The sequence below is a fragment of the Miscanthus floridulus genome, chromosome 1 (genome assembly GCF_019320115.1).
Source record: "Miscanthus floridulus cultivar M001 chromosome 1, ASM1932011v1, whole genome shotgun sequence".
In the NCBI taxonomy this organism is placed as follows: Eukaryota; Viridiplantae; Streptophyta; class Magnoliopsida; order Poales; family Poaceae; genus Miscanthus; species Miscanthus floridulus.
In genome coordinates, this window is record NC_089580.1 from 83,296,150 (window position 1) to 83,308,934 (window position 12,785).

Below are 12,785 nucleotides of genomic sequence, written 5' to 3' on the forward strand. Positions count from 1 at the left end.
ATGTTGCTAAAACGCATCTTTTAATACCATGTTGCATATATCTTTAATTGTATTCTTTAATCGATATTAGTTGGAGCAAACTGAGTATACTACCCACATGCAAAACCCATAGGTAAATCAAGGACAACATAATCAATATCAAGGTAAATAGATTCCAGATAGTTCATTAACATATGCATATGAATTGAGATTGCAATAAAGTGAATAGGTAACAAGGAGCCTCATATTATACTTGCCTTAACTTGCTTTCCCCCCAAAGCAATACGCTCAAAAGCCTTTAGTATTCAACTTTCAATCTTCTGCTTCCAATTCTCAGCTTCTAGTCTTCAGAGAACAACTTCTTAATCACCACGTAAACCTCACCGATTGACTGAACCATATATCACCACACCAACATCCATACATGGCATACAAACAATAATATATGAGAATAGTACACCAACCAATAAAATAAGCAAAACAGCGTATCACCACGAACACACAAACGCAAAAGACACGCTATATGCGATTCAACGAAAAAGCGACTATCGAAGGATTTTTAGTGCAACAGAAAATAAAACCTATCCATTTAACTTATTTTAACTGTAGAAACACATGTAAATATTTTCATTAATCAACTTGATTCATTGCTTAAGAAAGAGCATAGTATAAAATCTATATTGACTTTATATTCTAAAAACGATGCAAGTGATAGTATTAATACAATTAACTCTTTAATGGCCAAAACACATTTGAGTAACATGAGAACCACTAATGCCACTGCGTAGAGCACGCCGATAACGAAACTATGGTACAAAAGAAACGACTACCGGAGTTCTATATTATAAAAAGCCAAAATGCTTGATTTATTTTAATTAAGAAAAACCATGTGAAGGTGTTATTAATTTGGATTAGTTAGAACATAATTTAATCTGAAGCCTGAGTTGATACTACTCATGTTTTATTCCTAAACAATGTCATATAATTTAATCAAGTTAAGCTACATCTTTGCAAAATAAAGTATATGTGAAAGCAACTAAATGAGTTTATCACATATGCAACGTGTTTAACTAATCAAATTTTATTTATAAATATCTCCATACCATTTATGCTAATTCAATTTTAACTTGCAAATACAAGTTGACATGTGAGAGCACCTAATCGAATTGTATATGACATGTTGTTAAACTAAGCAAATTATATTTTAGAAACATATTAATATCATCAATTAATCATATTGATATTATACATAAATTGCCGAGATATAAAACATATATTACTTAATTATAAAACTATTTGCACACATATTTAATCATTTCAATATTTAGCTACATATAGAAAAACATGTGACATGAAAAACATTGCCACTAACATATAGTTTATATCAGCACGAACCAAACGCAACTTAAACGGTGCAAAACGAAATTAGAACTTAAATTGCTTTTAATTAAAAAGTTATTGAATAATCATTAATCAAATTAATATTTAACTTATAAATTTCTAAGATGTGAGACATGTTAAACATCGCTGTTAACATATATCACACATTGCGATGAAACTCGTGCAATCGAATCGAAATCAAAAACCTAAATCGATTTTTCTTAAACAGCGATTAATTAATTATAACACAATTAATATTTTAATAAAATAAATTCATAAACATGTGACATATAAACTAATAACTCTACTGTGTAGATCTCAACCACACGAATCTAACGCAACTTAAACCACTTAAAAACAGAATTAAAATGAATAAACTACGACTAAACACGTGGGGTGGCAAAACTGTAATTACCTTCGTCTTCTTCCTCTCTATCTTCTTCCTTTATGTAACGTACAGAGCAATGGCCGGTCATGGCCATGAAGGCTGCCGCTACTTGCGTGGATGGAGTCGAGGACGACCGGCCTAGAAGACCATCGACGGCACGTGGCGGTGTGGGGGGCAGGGTGACAGGGGGTGGGGCAGGGCCCACTCGGCCAGTGGCCGTTGGTCACTGCAGGCATGGTGCCTGCTCCCTGCGCGCGGGAGCACATGACCGGAGGGGCTGGGGGTGCGGGGAAGGGGAGTGGCTCGCCTGACCAAGTCGGCTCGAGGCACGCGGTTGTAGTGCGGGGCCCGCGCGTGGGCCTGAGGCAGGGGCCCGCATGACATGGCTGGCGACGGCGGCGACGAGCACCTGCGGTGCTCCGCACAGCACGCACGGTAGGGGAGGGCCTTGGTCGGGGCTTATGTATGCTTCTATATGCTAAAGCTTTCCTTTTTACATATTGTATCCATGATTCTGCATATCCCCAAGGGAACTATCATTTGTGGTCCTTGCATCCTAGATATGGATAATACAGTTCCCTTGGAGTCTTATAAGAAAAATAAATGTAATATTTGGAACCATATATGATTGTTTTACTTATTTTTTTAGTCATTGTCTCAGTTGATGCTCATAAAATAAAAAACTTGACATGAGTAGCTTGAAAATAGCACTGCAAAATGAATGTAGCTTTTGCTTGTTGGATTCACTGTCTAAAACTGTGGCTTATATTTCTGAAATTTAGTAAGATATGAGCTGCCTCTTTCTCAATAAATCAGTACACAGTTTAGAGATACATCAGATGACATCATACCTGCATAATGATTAATATTAAGCATGGACTCGGAAGGCATACTTTCCTACTGTACTAACTAAACTCGTTAAAGGATCTAGAAAAATTTAGCTGCAGCTAACACTGTAAAAAAACTCAGGCAAATAACAGGAACCGATATTGTTTTCTATATCCAATAAGGAAATTTTCTTGGTCATGTTGTGCTCTACATATTCTTAATACGTGGGCTTGGTAATTTTTAGGTTACTCCTAGCTGCAGAAAAAAGGAACTGTGTCTAAAGTATGTTGCTAGCCAAAGCCTGAGGTTAGTCTCATTGCTTCATACAGTTGTTGTGTGCTTAATGGTTACCTTGCGCATTTTGTTTGGTGCTTTAAATATACTCCCTGATTTGCATGCCTAGAGTAGTAGATGGTGTTTAAGAGCCTGGCAGGGAGGGGCCCTAGGGGTGGCGGCTAGGGTTGAGAGGGGAGCCGTGGGCGGCGACGTAGGGAGAGGGCGGTGGTGCTAGGGCAGGAGGGAGGGAGAGAGTCAACGCAGGAGGGAGAGAGGAAGGAGAGATAAGCCTTGAGGAAATCCTTTCTTGATTCCAATGATTATATAGCCCCTCTTCTTATAGTCCTGGGTAGACTTGTATCCTAAGTAATCTAATGAGGGAAGTCCTTATAGATATGGACTCCTTCCTACCTTAGCTCATCCTATTCCTATTGGAGATCCTCCGGGTATGGATAGTGGAGCGTCATGGACCCGCCCTCGCTTGTGTGCACCTCCCCTAGGCGGTGCTGCTATTGCTGCCGTTGGTGGCGGCCCTCCTGGCATTGTTGTTGCTATTGGTGCCTGGGCCATGTGGGCCTAGGGCCCTCATCCGGCGTATGACATCACTCCCCCCTTCTCCGATTAGTGCATCCTCGCACTGAATCATCGTCCAATCGTTGACCGCCTCAGGTGGTGATCTAGCATCCGTGGGTAGCTGTGCAATTTGAGTTGTCATGTGGCCCAAGGTGTCGTTGAAGTCGTTGGTGGTGATGTGGTAGTTGGAGAACTAGAAGCGGTAGCTGCACAAGCTGAAGTAGCCGTAGATGTAATAGTTGTCCTTTCCCGAGCCTTCAAGTGGTTCATGGATGGAGCGAGCCGCATAGATGGCGGCGCTAGAGAGCATTCCTAGGAAGTGTAGTGTCTGCATCACACGTGGAGGTCGTGGAAGCGAGCGCACCTAGCCGGCATCAACTTGACCCCTTATGTGCCGGCACAACGCTATGGCGATGATGGTCGGTGGTGTCATGGTGAAGTGTTGTAGCGTGCCGAAGAGGAGGTCGCTAGTGTTGTCGTTTGCTAGAGAGATCAGTGGAGGACCATTGGCATGCTACCTGTCGATGTAGATGTCCTCGATGGAGAGGAACTGTTGGTCGTTGTTGTCGAAGAAAATGATCATTACCGATGGAAGTATGTGGTGTGGCCATGCCTCATGGAGTAGAATGCTCGAGGGGAAAGCTTGTGTTGTTGGTGATGATGTCTCTGTGTGGAGGCCGATTGCCAGGAGATGTGGAGCTAAAGTTCCGAGTGATTCGAGCAAGTCCTGTAACAGAGGTGAAGTTACCAGGATGTAGTATCGTTCGTTGTAGCGAACGATGCCGTGTCGGAGGGACCAGGCTGATGCAACCGCCTGGACTTCAATGGTGGCAGAGATGATCTGGAGTTCGCGCTCGTTTGAAGCGGCAATGCGGAGTTGAGCGAGGATCTCTGGATTTGGCTCAACGTGTGTAGCCGCTCTGGTGTTGGTGCCGACTGATGTGTCACATGTTGGGGTGCTTGCTGATGTCACGGCTTCCGCTGAAGGCTGGTGTGGTGGTTCCGCAGCCGACCCGATGTTGGAGCTGCCGGTGTTTCCTTGTGGCGTGATGTCGGGGCAGTTACCGTCAATTGGGGTGGAACGCCCCACCATGGCGGCCGTAGGCGCCAGGGTCTCCAGGGTACGGGCGAGGTCGATGGCCATCTCTATGGAGCGGGGATGGTGATGTACGACCGTCTCTCAGACTGCATGCTGAAGGTTGCTGACGAAGAGGCTGACTTGGTGTTGTTCACTGGTGATGCCAATGCGTAGAGCGTAGGCGATGAAGTTGGTGATGTCATTGATGAGGCTGATATGACGAGGCGGTGTGAGGTCGCTGGTGGTGTTTCGGTCGGGGCCGAAGTTGCGGATGATGCTCTCAGTGAAGTATGCCCACTCGGTCATGGGTGTATCCTTCGTTGCGCGCATATACCACCGGTCTGCTTCACCTGTCAGATGAAAGGGCACATACTAGGTTTGTTGTGTCTCTGGCAGATGGTATAAGTTGGAGATTTGTTGTATGCGCGAAAGCCATGGCCTCGGGTCCGTGGAGCCATCGTATGTTGGAGTTGTGAGTTGTGTGTTGACGGGGACATGTCGTGGTGGTGGTTCCGTCGTTGTTGGTGTCGTCGGAGGTAGCGGTGTTTGGGGGGCATCGTCCCTCCGTGCCGGTGGCCAGGTGGCCGGCTGCTGCTGTGATGCCTTGAGGTGCTGTGTGGCCGTCGGGCTAGCTGGGAGTCGGCTGCCTGCGTGCACAGGCGGTGGTTAATGCTGAACTGCTGGTGGTGTTGCCACCGGTGGCGTGCGCGGTGGCAACTCCTGCTGGTTGATGTCCAACCATTGGTGGATAGCCTGTCGTCGGTGGTGTGTTTCTGGCGTAGACGCCATTGGTGGTGGTGCAAGCTCCGAACGGTTGTCGTCCAGGGCTTGGTGACCATTGGTAGTATAGATATATAGATAACTTTTACATTCGTTAGCTTTTTTCTTAACCGATGTCCCTTAACAGTTTCTGGTGACATGTATCAAATTGGCTGGTTAGGCCCTGGCACTGAATATGAGGGTAGGCTAACAGCTGGAGGCTGTATACTAATAACTGTCCTATCAGCTGCAACAAATTGTTTGTGGATGATCAACTTATGCTTAGTGTTGAACGTTTAGCGTTCGAAAAACATGCCACTCTGTTAATCGACTAAATGATCTTGGTAGACTTCTTGGCTGCAAAATGTGTAATTTGCTACTATTTAGCGTTCCCTATTGCACATATGGGTTACTATTCCAAGCTACTGGTTAAATGTGTTTGGTAATTATCATCGATGATATTTGGCCATTACGGCTTCTGATCTTAAGATGCATAATATAGATCTTTGCATTGCCATGTCTGCTAAAATGAATATTAATTTCTGGTAATGATAGGGCGCGTGAATTCCGATCATGAACTACAATTGATTATTATGTAATGTATGGCCGAATAGAAACATAATGGCTACGGTAGCCATGCATGTAGTGAAGGATTGTGTAATATATGGTTGAACAGAACCATAACGGCTGCGAAGGCCATACAACTTATGTTTGTGAATGCTCCATTTCTGCTGCAAAAATATTAGTGATAATTGTGTTTTGTATCTTAGCCATATCTATTGTTTGAAAATTGTTTTTCTTAAATCATTGCGGGCGCCTGATGTTCTAGTGTATATGTATTACAACAGGGAAGGGTTGCAGTGTGCTGCAACCGCTGCTATCCTAGGCGCCGCAGCGCACGACGCGTGGGCGACAGCAGAGCGCGCGCACGGTCTTCGGTCAGGCGCCTGCCGTTGTCGTAGCCGTTCCAGACTTAGCTTCCTCAACAATGTGCACATCCTCTGGAGACCGGCCGTTCACAAACAAAACCGATGATGGTAGATCATAGATGAAGCGACCGGTAACAAGAATCAAGAATCATGTACCACAGGAGAAGGAACTCTGAGATGTACACTTAATCTTGATCAGAGTCATCCGCTGGTCAGTGGCAATGGTAATGAGTAGCAGTATATATCAGAGTCATCTACTCTTGTAGCTGGACACAATCCCATTAATAGAGTTTGGCGCAGGACAAAGGATGGGAGTCACCATGCTATACTTATAATATAAACAACGCCTCCTCATATTACTTGTGACACACTGACACAGAATGCTGAATGTGGAGACGGCTCAGCTCTCCTCTCCTCTTTCGAGCTTCCTTGCTTCTCTGCAGCTCCAGCTAGCTCTCCGAGCACACGTACTGGGCCTGGACTGCTTGCTAAATGGTAATCCATTCTGGCCAACGGTAGCGCTTGTTAGGCTTTCTGGCCCGATGGCCCCATTCCTCCTTGAATTACTACTACTTCAGAAACTTCATTCTCGTCTTCCTTGCCGCCATCAGCATACACAGCAACTTCAGTTTCAAGAGACTTGTCTTCTTCAGTCATCGGTCCCTGCGCTGTGGCGGCCAGGTGGTCTTCGTGGTGCGATGGCAGGGCCGAAGGTGGAATCACCACTACTACTTCAGAAACTTCATTCTCGTCTTCCTTGCCGCCATCAGCAGATACAGCAACTTCAGCTTCTGACTTGTCTTCTTCAGTCATCGGTCCCTGTGCTGTGGCGGCCAGGTGGTCTTGGTGGTGCGACGGCAGGGCCGACGGTGGAATCTTGGCGAGGTGCCTGTTGTTTCCCAACCAGTTCTTGAAGACGCGCTGGGGGACGCCGATCTGGGCGCAGAAGGCGTCGACAGCTTCCGCGCCGGCCTTGTGGATGCGCCACCCAAAGCGCTGCGCGAACTCCAGCATCCGCTCCTTCTGCTCCGCCGTGAGCTTGGTCAAGGACCGGTTCTTGCACAGCGCCGAGGGCGCGGAGGCGAGGTGCCTGCTGTTGTATATCCAGTTCTTGAAGACGCGCTGGGGCACGCCGATCTGGGCGCAGAAGGCGTCGACAGCTTCCGCACCGGCCTTGTGGATGCGCCACCCAAGGCGCTCCGCGAACTCCAGCATCCGCTCCTTCTGCTCCGCCGTGTGCTTGGTCAAGGACCGCTTCTTGCACAGCGCCGAGGGCGCGGAGGTCGGCCCCACGGCCATCAGCGGGCCAGGGGCGGAAGACGCAGCCACGAGCAGTGGCAGGGCCAGGAGGAGCGGGGATGAGCTGGCAGTGCCGCCGGTGGGGGTCGCCGCTGAGGGGGACAACGCCACGGAAGCAATGCCCTGGATCTTTACCTTGTTTTCTGTTCCACCGTCTCCCAGCCTAGCCTCAGGCGACGTCTCGTCGCTTGAACTCACAAGCTTTGGCAGCACTGCCTCGTCGCCCTTGCCATCGTAGTGCTCGTTGAGGTTGACCGGCCCATGGTTATGGTTAGCACCGAAATAAACAACTACAAAGCACAGGGGCAAAACAGGTTAAGTTCAGGTAGGTGTAGGTATAGGTGAGAATGGGTTAAATGGTGATGAAAACGGCAAAAGACAACAATCTCCATATCCAGTGGAATTTGATATATAAGATTCCGTGGAACAACAATATATGAAATGGTAAAAGAAATTGCATGAAGTGCCAAAAATCTGTCATGTCCACAATCCACTCAAGTCTTCAAAGAACTCACCAAGCCCTTAAATTATGCAAGTTTTTTTCTTTCTTGCTAATCCCAGGGGACAGTTACAATCACTGATTAGTCTGATTAGTAAACTCACTGCTGCTTTTTTTCTTTCGTTTAAAGAAAATTTCTTGCTTTTCTTTAAAGAAAAGGATAGCAAAATCTTCAGAGTGTAGATTTTGTTAGACATGTTTATGCATTTATGGCATTGCTCCAAGACATGATTATAATATCTTCCATTTCTGGAATCTGGAGTTTACTTTATTTAACATATGAACTAAAAGATTCTACAAAGTGACGTACCATCATATGATACTTCAGAAAGCTTAGCAAGTGCATCCAAAAGGTCCTTTTCTTGGGCCTGATTCAAGGCACAAAATGTCATCAAAGCACAAGAAATATTTGGAATAAGAGCTAATGAATGTAAATATATCACTGCCATAATGAGTTCAAGGGCAATCTCACTTTGAGTGTCAATTTTGCTTTCTCTAAATTAGCTGAATCTGGATTTTCTTTAAACATTCTTTCAACCTACAAACAACAAGATGGCTAAAACGCATCAAACAATGACAGAATACATCCTTGTCAGATGCCTAAACCTCATTAAACAAAGACACAAGAATCCTTGTTAATTTAAACTTTCACATAATGGAAATTTTTATGTTCCTAATTGACCCAATGCCATTGGTTACACAAAGGGGATAGAAGAAAGATTAGAATACATGTAACTAATAAGAACAAATTCAAGACAGAGAGTGGTATATTAATACGGAGAAAGGATATATATGGAATCTTAATTTGTGAGACATGTCACAGGACATCATAATTCATAATGTCAAAAAAAGAAAGGTTAATAAGTAATTGGACTATTGAAGGAGTCCTGCAGCCAAATTTTGTATTTGGACCACAATGATGAGTAGTGTACCTTGTTTAGAAGGCTAGCAGTTAGGCAAAGCTTAATTATTTCAGAACCATGTTCCAAATCTGAGTCCTTATTCTTGGGCTTCTGGTACTCAATCTCATACTTTCTGTCCATAACACCCATACTCTCAGATACACTCATCTCAGGCACTACAGTTTTCCTTTTCCCTGATTCTTGCCTAGCATGATCAGCACTTAAAGGACTTTGGTCATTCAATTGGCTGTGCTTTTCCTGAAAAATGGGAGATGAAGCACATCCAGACTTCACTTCACAGCATAACTTATCGCAATCAAGTGTATCAGCGGTGCAACCATTCTGCCAACATGTAAAATCCACCAAAAGGCTTTGATTTACAATTTTGACAATAAAAGCATATTAACGTATAGACAACTACTGTCAAAGATGTTATTGAACTATGAAGGCATATAAAATGCCTTTTTCATCATTTACAGTAACACACAACCACTATGTGCATGTCCTTTTCAACTATGAAGGCATGGTAATGGACAATAATAGATGGTTTCCATCATCATAATGTGCATGTCCTTTTCAACATCGTTATGGTTCAGCAAATTTTCCATATATGGATAAGATAGTTACAGAAGGAACAATGAAATGCATATGCACAATTCCAAGTTGAATGCAAATGTTCTTTTTTTTCTAAAAAAAGAGGGAAACATTCCATACCGCCATCACCGCAGAAACTGGCACTGGTAACTGATTGGAAGGGCCACATTTTAAGTATGCTGGTGCATGCCCATTTACAGTTTTCAATCTTTTAGCAGGCACCACTGTGCGGGATTCAAAATAAGGTCCTTCTTTGGCTCCATTAGAGCTATCTGATATCCCAATGTCTCTGTTCCATTAGCCATCACAATAAATGAGCATCGACACATTTATTTGTGAAAATTTGATTTGTGTGGGAAAAAAAGAAAATTGACACCTTGTGGAGGACATTGAATTCTCTGATACTGGTGATTGCTGTACCAAACTGAGGCAGCTTGTGGATGAAGTGTAAACCTGACCAGTTGAGCCAATCTTGTCATGAAGCACAGCATGCACATCAAAAGCTGGATTGGTCTTTGTGACAACAGACAGATTTGTCAAACTAAATTTCCTGCTCAATAAGAAAGGTTAGGCATGGGAAACTGCAGGGAAGAAAATGCATTTAATAAGCATACACTTTGTACTGAGAACAAATGACTAGACATGCTCACCTCAAAAACTTGATATGCTCACTTAAACTGACCTTCATAAGAACTTCTTTATGCTCACTATGTGATATTCTAAGTTCACTTTTTAGTTGAGATAGAAGCTTGACCTGTAACTGTAAAAATGTATAGGTAAAGGGTACTGAAGAAAGCAAACAGGTAAAAAGTTTGGCCTGGATACAATGTCACAATCCCTCCGTTCCAGATTATAGTTCAGTTTGGCTTTGTCCTAAGTCAAACCTTTCTCTAACTTTGACCTTGTTTTTAGAAAAATATGTTAACATCTCGAGTTCAAATAAATGTAATTTCAAAATATGTTTCATGGAGAATTTAATGAAAGAAGTTTGATGTTGTACATGTTGGTGCGGTTTTCTATAAACTTGCTCAAAGTTAAAGAAGTTTGACTTGGGACAAAGCCCAAGTGAACTATAATTTGGAGCTGAGGGAGTATATTAAAAGAATATACAATTGATCCAATGATTATATCATCTATGATTCGATTACTTGTATTTGGAGCTTATAGGAAAAGGAGGTATAGCTAACAGATGTACCAATGAGAGGTGGTTTGTCACAGCACAGAAAGCTCTTAACACTGATGCATATGCTGATCGCTCCAAGCAGTGAATCTGAAACACAGTATCTCCAGCATCTGGTAGGACCCATGCAAGACCTATTAAATCCTTTAGAACTTCAGTACTGCAAGTGTTTCCTTTGGAGTGCAAACCGGCACTGTGACAAGAAATGCAGCAGTCGACATAAATTGTTTTGTAATATATCTAATACGACGGTGATCAGTATTGGGGAGAATTTGCTTAGGTAAGACAAGGAAACAGGAACATGAAAATATTTATCTAGGCCACACAGAAACATGAAACAGTACTAGATGCCAACATATAGCATCGAAAATTTCAGAAGGTTAGAAATCTGGAGCTGTGGAACATAAGTCTTTCAATCAGCATATATGCTTTACTATGAGAAGCAATACTGATTACTAACTATTTCACCTGAAAGACTTGATTTGCTTTTTTGATCTGGCTTTCATAAGACATTCTGCATGTTCAGTCTGCAATATTTTAAGCTCATTTCTCAGTTCAGTGAGACATCTTACTTTGTCCTGTAAGAAGGCAAAGGTAAGTAGCATGTAACACACATATATGTAGCTGAAAAAGATACTGAATATGCTATAGTGCATATTCTAGAAAAAAAATGCTATCCATTGAAATTCACCTGAACAGTGTAATAGCTAAACATACTTCATAAAAAAGGAGGATTAAAGTAAGGAAACTAATAAGGGCATGAAAAGTAAGGTTTCAACAAGATATCCTCAGAAGTGACATAAGAAACAAAAGTATCTATCATATTACCATGTCATGGTATAGAGTAACAGATCACCATATTTCCTACTGTATATTATTTGCTTAGTAATACTTCACAGCTGAACTTATAGGAGTGAGGAAGTACCCTTGAGAGAATGTCTGACTGAGCACAGAATGCTCTCAGCACAGCAGCATATGCCGATCGCTTCAAGGAGTAAATCTGAAATGCAGTATCTGCAGCATTTGGTATTACACATGCAACTTGTACAGAATTCTCCATAGCTTCAGTATTATGAACGACGCCTCTTCAAACCAACACTGCAACATGCACCCCTCAATATCAATTGATATATAGATATAGTGTATGATGACTAACAAGCATTGGTATAACTTAGGAGAAATTGGGTGCTGGGATGCATTGCAATACAGTGACTCATAAATCACACAGAATGAAAGGAAAATCATGTTTATAAGAAATGTATCTGGATTAATAAATAAATCTACACGTTTGTGGAACCAGGACAATTCGTTCTGCTGAAAGGCAAACTGCAGTTAAGTTTGACGACATGCGTTGCTCAGCAATATCCACCATTCCAGAAAACCATATCAATGCCTCTGCTCCTCTCGGTTCCCCCATTCAGAAATCAACATGTCTATATACTGTTGAGTGTTGAGTGAAGCTATTGCACCGACTCGCCAGCAGTTTTTCGAACTGAATGAGGGGAAATCAACAGTGAGCCGCTTACGTGGCTAGCATCACGCAACACGGCACCTACACGATCGCGCTATCTATACAGAGGATAATATGAACCCCCTAAAGCGCCACCAAATGCAAATCAAAAAGATCTTAGAACCCTATCAGAAGAAGGAAAAGCATCGGAAGTGCCCAAATGAAAGGGAACAGGAGCGACCACCACCGCGATCATCACGCCGTACAGCGTTTACACCCGGCGATCGAGGTTGAGTCGAGTTCGCAAAGGGAGAAAACAAAGGGGAGGGACGGAGGTGTGTTTGTACCTGTATACGAGGGCGGAGAGAGCGACGGCGAGGTGGGACGGAACGGATTCAGCGGCGGACGAGGGAAGGCGAGCGGGACTGCGGGAGGCGGGGGAGGAGAGGCGAGGGCTGACGCTTCTCAGTTCCTCCGGTCCGGAGGGCGATTTCAAAATTTTGAAATGACCGCCATCGGAAGAGCGCGTGTTCTCGTCGGCGAGGCCGAATTTTTTACCATTTACCCTTTTTTTTCGCAAGTTTCTCACAAATAGACTCTTGGCGGAAAGAATTCTAGAAATGGACCCTTGGCTTGGCGCCAGAGTGACTGGTGCCGAGCTCGGCGCCACG

General features: G+C 43.7%; 1 pseudogene; it reads right to left on the minus strand.

Annotated features, from left to right (window-relative positions):
- Positions 1 to 6,868: 6,868 nt before the first annotated feature.
- LOC136488713 (uncharacterized) lies at positions 6,869 to 12,545 on the minus strand (annotated as a pseudogene).
- Between the last annotated feature and the right edge of the window lie 240 nt (positions 12,546 to 12,785).